The sequence below is a fragment of the Tamandua tetradactyla genome, chromosome 23 (assembly GCF_023851605.1).
Source record: "Tamandua tetradactyla isolate mTamTet1 chromosome 23, mTamTet1.pri, whole genome shotgun sequence".
NCBI lineage: Eukaryota > Metazoa > Chordata > Mammalia > Pilosa > Myrmecophagidae > Tamandua > Tamandua tetradactyla.
Window position 1 is genome coordinate 45220385 of NC_135349.1, and position 12077 is coordinate 45232461.

Genomic DNA, 12077 nt, shown 5'->3' on the forward strand with positions numbered 1-12077 from the left:
TTTTGCTTTAGTCTCACACATAAGGTGACATTTTAAAGTATTAATTATCACCTATTTTCAGCACCCTGCAATAATGGCATTCCTTTGTTCTTCCTCATGCAAAAACATTTTTAAAATTTGTACATTGTACATTTCACTATTGTTATACACTCTAGGCATTCCTAGATTATACCATCTCGATCTCTAACATGTATCTTTCTTTCTGATTTCATTTATGTCCCCAGCCCTCCTCCCTCTATCATTCTCATATGCAGCTTCATTCAGTGTTTTAACATAATCTCCATTACATCTTGAATAACAAGGTGATGTCTACTTAATGCATAAGAATAGCCTCCAGGATAACCTCTCGACTCTGTTTGGAATCTCTCAGCCATTGACACTTTGTCTCATCTCACTCTTCCCCCTTTTGGTGGAGAAGGTTTTCTCAATGCCTTGATGCTGAGTCTCAGCTCATGCTAGGGTTTTTCTCAATCCCTTGATGCTGAGTCCCAGCTTGTTCTAGGATTTCTGTCCCATGTTGCCAGGAAGGTCCACACCCCTGGGAGTCATGTCCCATGTAGACAGGGGGAGGGTGGTGAGTTTGCTTGTTGTATTGGCTGGAGAGAGAGGCCACATCTGAGCAACAAAAGAGGCTCTCTTGGGGGTGACTCTGAGGCCTAAATTTTAAGTAGACTTGACCTATCCTTTGTGGGGTTAAGTTTTATATGAACAAACCCCAAGACTGGGGGCTCAGCCTACAGTTTTGGTTGTCCACACTGCTTGTGAGAATATCAAGAATTCAACTTGGGGAAGTTGAATTTCTCCCCATTCTCACCATTCCCTGAAGGAGACTTTGCAAATATTTTTCCAGGGCATTAACTTTTGATTAGAGGGAGATGTGACTCCACCCATTCCAGGTGGGTCTTGATTAGTTTACTGGAATCCTTTCAAAGAGAAACATTTTGGAAAAAGCGAGAGAGCCATGAGAACCATGAGAGTCCACACAGCCAGAGACCTTTAGAGATGAAGAAGGTAAATGCCCCTGGAATAGCTTCATGAAACAAGAAGCCTGGAGAGAAAGCTAGCAGACGTCGCTGTGTTTGCCATGTGCCCTTCCAGTTGAGAGAGAAACCCTGAACATCACTGGCCTTCTTGAATCAAGGTATCTTTCCCTGGATGACTAGACATTTTTATAGACTTATTTTAATTTGGCTTAAACTGTAAACTTGCAACTTAATAATTAATTCCCCTTTTTTTAAAAGCTGTTCTTTTTCTGGTAAATCACATTCCGGCAGCTAGCAAACTAGAACTCCAGCCAATTACAAAGTCCCAATTATGTCAATTAAGAAAGCTTCTATGATCCATTCAACCATTACAATAAGAAGGGAATGATTCAGATCAACAGGGAAAGATTGTCAAAACACAATGTAAAATTTAAAAAAAGGAAGAATACAGGACAATAAGTAAAATAAGATGCCAGGTATATAAAATACATGCACTCTACCCATATAGCAGTTCTCAGAGAGCTTCTGGAGGTGTGTTCTAATTAGTTAAAGCTACCAAAATGCAATATATCAGAACTACAATGGGGATTTGTAATGTACAAGCTCACAGTTCTGAGGCCATGGTAATGTCCAAATAAAGGCATCAACAGGAGATGCTTTCTCCCTGAAACATGGCTACTGGCAATCCTGGACTCCTCTGTCATATGGTAAGGCACATGGTAGTGTCTGCTGGTCTCTCCCTTCTCTCCCGGGTTTTGTGGTTTTCAGCTTTCGGCTGCTCCATCTGTGGCTTACTTTCTCAGTTACAGTGTCTTTCTTTCTGTCTTTCTCTGAATTTCATCCTCTTATAAAAGACTCCAGTAAGAGGATTGAGTCCCATTCAGAATGAGGTGGGCCACATTTTAAGATCCTACTCACCAACAGATCCTACCTACACGTGGTCCACACCCACAGGGATGGATTAAAATGAAGAACATGATTTTCTGTGGTACATACAGCTCCAAACTGTCGCAAGCAAGAATTAAATAGATACATGATAGATAGATAGATAGATAGATAGATAGATAGATAGATAGATGGATAGATGGATGATAGATAGATAGATGGATAGATAGATGGATAGATAGATAGATGGATAGATAGGCAAAATAAGAAGACATAGGGTACAGCTAACATAAGATCTAACTTAAGAGACAAGGGAATCCTACATGGGACGTGACGCCCAGGGGTGTAAATGTCCCTGGCAACTTGGGACCTGACTCCTGGGAATGAGCCAGGACCCAGCTTCAGAGGACTGAGAAAACCTTCTTAACTAAAAGGGGGAAGAGAGAATGAGACAAAATGAAGTTTCAGTGACTAAGAGATATCAAAAAGAGTCGAGAGGTTATCCTGGAGGTTATTCTTATGTATCATGTAGATATCCCTTTTTAGTTTATGGTATATTGGAGTGTCTGGAGGGAAGTACCTGAAACTGTTGAGCTGTGCTCCAGAAGCCTTGATTCTTGAAGACGATTCTTTATATAGCTTTTACAATGTGACGGTGTGATGTGAAAATGGTCTATCTAATGCTCCCTTTATCCAAGGTATGAACAGATGAGTAAAAAGATAAGGAAATAAATAAATAAATAATGGGGGAGGGTAAGGATTTTAAAAATTGGGCATATTACAATACAAGTGGTCACTGAGAGAAAGGAATAAGGGGTATGGGGTGTATGGGTTTTTCTTTCGTCTTTTTGTTTCTTTTTCTAGAGCGAAGCAAATGTTCTAAAAATGATCGTGATGATGAATACACAACTGTGTGATGACACTGTGTGCCACTGATTGTATACTTTGGGTGGGCTGTATGGTATGTGAAGATATCTCAATGAAAATATTTAAAGAAAAAAAGGAGACAAGGGAAGAATCTCAAAAACATCATGCTGAATGAATGAAAAAAGTCAGATGCAAAAAACCGTGTGATTTCATTTATACTCATGGTCTCCAGGGACTGGGGGAGTAGAGAGTGGGGAGAGACGGCTTAGTGGATGGGGGTTTCCTTTTTGGGGTGGTGAAAACGTTCACAGTATTGTGAACGTACAAAATGCCACTGAATTGGCTGCTTCAAAATGGCTGGCTTTATGTTATGTGAATTTCACCTCAGTAAAAATACAATAAAGTAATTACAATTCAATTTTTTTAAAAAAAACATGGCACACCACGAATTTGTGTGTCATCCTTGTGCAGGGGCCTTGCTAATCTTCTGTATCGTTCCAATTTTTGTGTGCTGCCGAAGCGAGCACACAATTCAGATTTAAAAAGAGAGAATGACAGGGGAAAGGAGGCCCAAGTTGAGGCGATTTTACTTTTTAATAAGATTAAAACCTGGTGAATGCTCTCCTCTCCTACTGGGCACGGACCAGGCCAGTGCTCAGTTCCTGGTCTGATAGGTTTGTTCCCAGAGTCAGCACAGGCTCTGAACAGTTTTCCTGTCCAGCAGTCTCTGCCTCCAAGGAGTGATTCTAAAACCCAAGCACCCACGACTCCTGCAAGGGCGGGTCCAGAAATGGAAAAATCCCAAATGGGAAAATCATTAACCACAGACCTACATCAGAGGGGAGGACAAGGGGAACTCGCAGTGGGAGGGCCCCCCACGAAGACGGCTGCCGCCGGCCTCAGCTGTACCTTCGCAGGAGAGAGCACCTTGACCAAAAGGCTCTCTGTTTCTTCTGCTAACTTTTAGGACAGTTTCAAATTGCAATGAGTAATAAAATAACCACGAGCTCGTTTGGCTGGGAGCTTCCCCTGACTAGTGGTAATGGCAAGTTGAGCTTGTATTTCCGTTTTCAATCATTTATTCCCTTCCTTGCTGGAATTATTTTTAAGACTTTCCAAATCAAACAAAAGCAGCTTCAGAAAAACAGCTGGCCCCATCACAGTTTGCTTCGGTTCTCCAGAAAGCCCTGACTTCCTGAGAGAAAACTTTTTGAAAAAGGGAGGTTCTCACCAATTTAGGCTTTCAAAGCAATGCAAACTGGCAGTTTTATTAAATGGCTAAGTGCATTGCTGAGTGCTCTGAGTCAATAGGGAGGGAGTTACAGTATTAAATTCATTGCATTTATGGGGCTTTATAGCAGCTAATGGATGTTCCCTTACCCTGCACTTGATTTGCCAAATCTGACATGCTATCATAAAATTATGAATGTGAATATTTTGCATACATTAAATTTTAGAATTGCTCTGACATGTGTTACCATGCATTGTAAACACTTGTTTTGAAATTTCCTGATTAAGAGGTTTTCATAAATTAAGCACACCACTTCTGAGCTATGATTAAAACAAATTCCTTGTATTTAAGATATGTCTATGGTGCAGAATGATATGATTTTAATATTAATTTGAGGCCACTTTAAGTCTTTCATTTAATGTATATTCATTGTCTGTAAAATGATATGCAAACTCCTGCCTTCAAAATAGATGTTTCCTCCAAACTTCAACAGACCAAAATGCTAGGCAAGATTTGCATTTTCATCATTTATATAGTTGTTGGGCAAACCCACCTTTGAACGTGTGGTTTTCAAATATCTTTCCTCATTTTAACAGTGGGCTCATTTTATAGCGTCATATTTCTAGCCTCAATCCAGAATGAATGATGACCTTGGTAATGAAAGTTCCTATGATAGGGCTGGCCGTTGTGCTAAGAGATTTGTATTGATCCACATCTTATCTTCACCCCAACCTTGAAAGGTAAATGCAATTATAACTCCCATTCCAAAGATGAAGAGCCTGAGGCTGAGTCTGGAGGTTAAGGAGCTTGCCCCAGGTCCAATAGTTAGTATGTGGCAATGGAGAAAGGGGAATTGTTTAAATTGAAAAGTGAGAAGATCGGATTTGTGTTAAAAAAAAAAAAAAAAGGAAAAGGTTAAGCTGCAAGAAGCCCAGATGGGAGGGTGTTGCAATAACTCAGAAGGAGAAGGTGAAATGAACAAGAGCCAGAGAAGGGGTTGTGGTGCGGAAGGACATGATAAGGAGATGAGGAACTCAAGATAAGCTAACTTGATAAGATAACATCTTATCAAAATAAGATATTGATGGCTGATTGGATGTGGGGGAATTGATTCACTCAAGATTGTTTATTGAGCTCTTACTACATGTTGGGCATGGAACTCAGCACTAGGAATTCAAAAGAGAAAAAGAAATCAAGTCTTGTCAAGTGGAAGAAAAGCCCTGAACAAACACTTAAGCAAACAAAATAATTACCAACTGTTCTAGTTTGCTAGTTGCCGGAATACAATATACCAGAAATGGAATGGTTTTTAAAAAAAGAGGAATTTAGTAAGTTGCTAGTTTACAGTTCTAAGGCCAAGAAAATGTCCCAATTAAAGCAAGGTTATAAAAATGTCCAAATTAAGGCCCAAGAAGAGGTCACCTTCACTCAAGAAAGGCCGAAGGGTTCAGTGTCTTTCTCTCAACTGGGAAGGCACGTGGCGAACATGGCGTCATCTGCTAGCTTTCTCTCCCGGCTTCTTGTTTCAAGAAGCTCCCGTGGGGGCATCCTCCTTCTTCAGCTCCAAAGGTCACTGGCTGGTGGGCTCTCTGCCTTTCTTGGCTATGTCGCTCTGCTGGGGCTTTCTCATGGCTCTAGAAAGGGACTCTCTCCAAAATGTTTCCTCTTTTAAAGGATGAACGGGTGGAGTCACAACTCCACAGAAGCTATCTGATCAAAAGTTATCACCCAGGGTGGGCCACGGTGGCTCAGTGGCAGGGTTCTTGGCTGCCATACTAGAGACCAGGTTCGATCCCCAGTGCCTGCCCATGTTAAAAAAAAAAAAAAAAAAAGGTCATCACCCACAGTTGGGTGGATCGGATCGCATCTCCATGAGAGCAATCAAAATGCTCCCAGCCAGCAATATCGAATGAGGATTAAAGGACATACATGGCTTTTCTGGGGCCCACCACAGAACTAAACCGGCACTCCAACTCTGGTAAATTCTAGGAAGGAAATAAAGGGGTGCTATTACTACATGGAAAATATATATCATATATATCATATATTCATATGTCCCCCTAAACTGGGTATGGGGGTGAGGGCAGGAACTAGCTTAGATGATCAGGGGAGGTCTCTCTGAGGCAGTAACACTTAAGCAGAGTCCTCAAAGATAAAAAGGATCAGGTTCATAGTAGCCCCTGCAGAGGAAGCTGGAAGTGCAAATATCCTGTGGCAGGGATGATAGTACTAAGAGTTGGGAATTCGAAAAAAAAAGCCATTATGCCTACAGTAGAGTCCAGCAGGAGGAGGTGGGCACAAAGCGGTCAGTTCATTTTGTGACCATGGAGGCCAAAGGAAGGAATTTGGATTTTTTCTAAGCCGTTGAAGGATTTAAACCAGAAGAGTGGCAAGATCTGATTCATTGTTTTGAAAGACCATTTTACCTGTTTTCTGAGAAACAATGGTCATGGGGAAGAAGGGGAAGCTGCAGGCAGTTAAGGGGACTTCTGCCATCCACTGAGAACTGCAGCAGCTGAGGCCAGGGTAGTGGCAAAATAGACACTCAGAAGAGTAGAAAGATGTGAGATATATTTTAGAGGCAAAAACCAATAGGATGCACTGAGAGTTTTGAAATGATGTTGAGAATTCATGGCATATGAATCTGGGGAACATGAGAATGGAAATGTTACTTGAATTGTTTATTTGAGAGGCCAGATGAAGGCATGAAGGCTGGTGCCACAAATTCACCGAAGGGACTGGGGGGGTCTCATTGCAAAGTGACGCTTGAGCCCTAACCCACGTGGAAGCTCCCTTTTGAAAATCTCCCCAACACATGCCTTTTATGCAATGAGGCAAAGTGGAGGAGGCAAAAGTGAGGAAACCTTGTCTGTGGTCATTATTTTACATTTTGCATTCAAAAGGGCAACATTCCTCCTACATGTTTGCATTTGGTACCTTCCTCTGGTGCTCCAAGTCCTGATGAAGCCCTAGTCTCAGCCTCCATCAAGACAAATATTTCAGACTTTGCATAATTGTACAAGGCTGTCCGCATGATGTAAGAACATTCTAAGAGCCCCAGCATGGGGCTGCCACTGAACTATAAGTTCCCCCAATGCAGATCCAGCCCTCTGATCTCTAGCAAATTCCCCTGACAAGCTAGCTAGAAGCCCTTCTCCATAAGCAGGCTTTCCTTCTAGAACGCACCATCTTGGATTCCTCCCTGCATGTGGAAAGTGCCATTGGCCAATTATCCAAGCCACCTCTTATCTGACCTTACTTCTCTTAGCTTGCCCAGATTGGGCCTCCAGGGTGGATTTATTGGGCTGTTCTTCTGCTGTGACTCCTATCTGCTTCATCAGTTCTAAGAAATGAATCCAAAGGTAAGAATGAGGACCTGTGAAGGACCAGGCAGAAATCTTGGGTTCATGACTGGCTTGCCGTATAACTTTCAGTGAGTTTCTTCATCTCTCTGTAAGCCTGCTTTCCTCTTGGGCAAAATAAGAATAATTAAATATGCATCTCATAGGGTTATTGGAGGCCTCAATGAGCTGTCAGAGGTAAGACCCTCGTGGCACAAGGTCTGTCACGCAGAGTTCCATAAATGGGGCTCCCACAGTTCCTATTAGGACACAGCCCGACTAACGGCTCACGTTTGCAGGCAGGCAGCTCAGCAATCTCTAGAAGATGAGCAGCTGGCATCTGTATATTGCTGCACTCTGGGTTTTCTCTACTTCCGGAATCTCCAGGAGCAGCAGTCATTCTGACAAAAATTTCCTGCTGTGAAAGCCACTCTTCCAGGCTGAGGAGAGATGGGAGACTGGAAGGGAGCGATGTCTGGCACTCCCAGGTGAAGCCAACTAAGGATGGAGACAGGGAGCCTGTCAAGAGCAACAGAAGTTTCCAGAAAATGGCTGGGAACGTCCTGGGAGTGCCCCTGAGGGGGATTCGGGGGCAGGTCCTGGGCCACGCTCAGGTGAGATGCTGTTGCTTACAAATTACCCTGCTGGGGACTGTGCTTCAGATCACTTTCCTTCGGGACTCAAGCCCCATTCTCCCTCTTTCAGGCTGGTGACTTCAGCCATTCCCTTTCCCTCTCAGCTGTAAACCAGCCAGCCCCCGGCGCCCCCACCCCCAGATGTCAGTGCGAAGCCCCCGCACAGGACCTGAGGATTCATGGAAGCAGAGTCCAGGTGAGAGAGGGGCAGAGGTAAGACGCCCACGTCGCTAACGTTCAGGCAGCAGTTTCCTCCCTGACTTTGGAATGAATTAAAAATAAGTGAAAACTGGTGGCTCAGAGGCAGAATTCTTGCCTGCCCTGCCGGAGACCTGGGTTCGATTCCTGTGCCTGCCTGCGAAAAAAAAAAGTGAAAACTTAGGGTTGAAGCAGGAGTTTTGGGGCTGAGGCTGGCAAGTCATCCACGGGGGTGATGGGTTTTTCCCAGTCTGTAAAACAGCAGGAGGGCTCCTGAGAAGGGCACCCGGAACAGAGGAAATGGTGGGCCCTGAGTGGCCTCCCCCAAGGGCTCGAGGGGTGACATTCCCCTGCCGCTAGGAAAACTGGAGGAGACCCGGTGAATTTCTCACCCACAGATGGTATCTCTCAACCTTGACTTCACAGATGAAATGATATGCTGTTCTGGGACTTGCTTTAAAATAACAGAGGAGGAACAGAAGTGAATGGGAGAATGGATTAGACAAGGTCAACCTGAATTGGGTTGATTAGTATGTGGGGATATTTTATTTTTTAACCAATAGAAGTTTTTTTTTAATAAGGTGTTTTCTTAAAAAGATGACATCTAACACCCAATACACATCAAAAGCCTTTAAAAAGTTAATATTAAAAGAAAAAAGTTGGGCAGGCCACAGTGGCTCAGCAGGTAGAGTCCTTGCCTGCCATGCTGGAGACCCAGGTTCGATTCCCGGTGCCTGCCCACGCTAAGAAAAACAAAAGTTAATATTCTTTTTCCTGGACCATGTACCACTCCCCCCGCCCCCCCCCAAAAAAGTTAGTATTCTTTAAGCAAGCAATCCCACTTTTAAGAATTTACCATAAAGAGATGTGGAAAGAGCTATGCAGTTTATAATAGCAAAAAATTAGAAGCAACCAAATTATCGAACGACTGCTTAAAAATTATGATACATCCATTCCGCACAATAGTAGGCAGCTGCTTAGAAAGATGATATGAAAGCAAATATTAAACCAAGAAAAAGTATCTCCATTCTGAACTACAAAGGAATAGTCTCCCTCACATGCAAAAAATTCCCTCAGATCATCATCTCAAGAGAAATATAGGCAAGGAATATGAAAAAGAAATATATACATTTTGCACAAATAAGCACAATCAAAATTTGATAACACATCCTATTGGGAATGAAAATTAGTAATAATCTGTGGAGATAATTTAGCGATGTGAATTAAAATTATAGATGGCCATAACCTTTGGCCACACAAAATGCTACTTGTAGCAATTTATTCAACATGCATTTAAAAAAAAGATGAACAAGGGTATTCACTGAAGCACTGTTGTGGGGTAGCAAAAGACTGGGAAAGAACCTAAATGTCCATCAGTAGGGCACTGGTTAAATAAATGAATTGCGATGGGATAAATTCAGCAGAAGCACAATCAGGGAACCAGAGTGATTGTGAGAACATAATCCTGTGCTCCCTAACCAGACCTGTGCAACCTAACCAGACCCTCAGAATCCACAGGGAATGGACTTGGGGTTCAAGTCAGTCTTTCCTATATTCCAAGGGACAGGAGAGACCTTGAAATGGCATTTGGGGACATAAACATTTTTAAGTTCTACATGGAAAAGTGACCATAATACACAAAATGTTGATCAAACAAGTTGCTGAATAGTATTAAAGTGTGATCCTATTGCCACCTAAAATTTAAATACCATGTGTACATGTCATTCTATGCATGGAAAAATACTGGAAGGGAGGGAGGGCGGAAGGCAGGGATGGGAAAGAGTCCCTGCCCCCAGGAGCTCAGGGTGGCTCACAGCCTAGTGTGGACTCTGACATTGGGACCGATGACTTCTCTGAGACTGGGTGATGCAGAGAACTCTGGGAAACAAGGGGCTCAGAGGTGCTGGGCTCTGCACAAACCATCACTCTTCCTTACATTAGCATTCATCTTTTTTGCAGAAGTCTGTTGCAAAGCCACCTGGCCCTGGAGACCATCTTCAAACTGTATCAGCTGCAGGGAGTATCAGCTGCAGGGAGCCAGCCCACTTTTTAAGATCATACCTGGCCCAGGGCAACTGCGAACCAGATTGCTTGGGCTGAGTTGGGGGTGGGAGTGTGGTGATAAACACCTCCAAACTGGATCTGAAACAGCCAGAAACTCTCGGAACTGGATGTATTTTGTCTGTCTCTGGAGGAAATTGGCTTTAGACGACTCAAAGGTGACACCCAACGTCACTCTAGAGAACTACACAGAAATCCTAAGTAATGGCTCCGGAAGAGGGAGCCATACCAGACCTGTTTCTTTTTTCTTTTTTTTTTTACAATTTTTTTTTTTTAATTTATTTTTACATGGGCAGGCACTAGGAATCGAACCCAGGTCCTCTGGCATGGCAGGCAAGCATTCTTGCCTGCTGAGCCACCGCGGCCCGCCCCAGACCTGTTTCTTTCATTTGTTTCCAAGAGGTTCTCAGAGAAGCTGTGCTGGGTGAGGAGACCATGCTGGGTTCTCCATCAAGGACCCTCGGAACCTACAGCAACTGAAGCCCGAAGCCCCATGAGCTGCTGTGAGCTGCATTCTCAGGACCGCCCCAGCTTTTCTCTGCCTAAATAAGCTGTTGACGAGGTAAGTGGATTCCTTTCTGATGGCACTTGCTTAATTGCACCTGCATTTGAATAGCAGAAAGGGCAAGCAGGGACAGTGTCACAGATTCAAGTTAAACACTTGATTTGAGATTAACAATTGAGGAGGGCCCTGGGATCAGGCGGATCTGGGTCGGAGTCTGCTCTGCCTGCTACCTGCTCCTTATCCCTGGACATGACTCCACTTCCCTGAGCCTTGGTGTCTTGGTTTGCTAAAACAGCAGAAATGGGTTGGCTTTTATAATGGGGACTTACTAACTTACAATTTACAGTTCTTAGGCCACGAAAATGTCCAACTCACGGCATCTACAGGACTATATCTGGGCTCTGAAGACAATCTGCTGGCATCCGGGGCACCTCTGCCACACAGGAAGGCACATGGCCCGTGTCTGCTGGTCCTTCGCTCCCGGGTTTTGTTGCTTTCAGCACCTGGTTCCAGTGGCCTCCTCTTGCAACTTCCATGGTGCCTCTCCTAGCTTCTCTGGGACTTCTCTCCATAAACTTCTCTTAATTTCAGCTCTTATAAAGGACTTCAGCAAGAGGAGCAAGACCCATCCTGAATGAGGCGGGTTACATCACAATTGAAATAACCTAATCCAAAGGTCCCACCCACAATAGGTCTACACTCAGGAATGGATTAAAAGAACATGGGATTTTCTGGGGCACATAACTTCAAACCACCACACTCAGTTTAATTCTCACCTGTCAAATAGAGACAAGTCTGCAAGGTTATCATTAGATTAAATGAGATCACCTATGTACCCACAATGAAAACAGTAAAGAGCTCAGCGAATGATGTCACTGCTACTACAGGTAACATTCTTGGAGCCCCTATGAGGCATTGACAGGCAGTGTCTGCTGTAATCGTATGAAGTAGTTAATATTTCTAACCCACGGTACAGGTGGGGAAAACTGAGGTCCAGAGAGACAGAGCGGCCAAGGTCAGACACTAGTAAGTGGCCAAGCTGGGATGCGAATCCAGGCCATCTCACTTCAGAGGCCCCATTGTGCATCACTATTGTCGTTCAGGAGATCATTCAAGAATAAATGTACCTAATAAGCCAAGGACTTGAATAAACATTCTCCAAAGAAGACATGCAAACGGGCGATAAGTATACGAGCAGATGTTCAACATCATTAACCATCAGGGAAATGCAAATCAAAACCACAGTGGGAGCAGGCCATGGTGGCTCAGCAGGCAGAGTTCTCACCTGCCATGCCAGAAACCCAGGTTCGATTCCTGGTGCCTGCCCATGCGGAAAAAAAAAAAAAAAAAAAAAAAACCCCACAGTGAGAT

The 12077-nt window shown here is 43.6% G+C and overlaps 1 long non-coding RNA gene and 1 pseudogene across 2 annotated transcripts in view; both read right to left on the minus strand.

Annotated features, from left to right (window-relative positions):
- Positions 1 to 3161: 3161 nt before the first annotated feature.
- LOC143667887 (U6 spliceosomal RNA) lies at positions 3162 to 3262 on the minus strand (annotated as a pseudogene).
- A 2599-nt stretch (positions 3263 to 5861) lies between these two features.
- Positions 5862 to 12077, minus strand: part of LOC143667495 (uncharacterized) — a 94996-nt gene continuing 88780 nt past the window's right edge. For both annotated transcript variants that reach the window (XR_013168065.1, XR_013168064.1), the window contains exon 5: positions 5862 to 5951. This is a non-coding gene — a long non-coding RNA (uncharacterized LOC143667495). The remainder of the gene's footprint in view (positions 5952 to 12077) is intronic.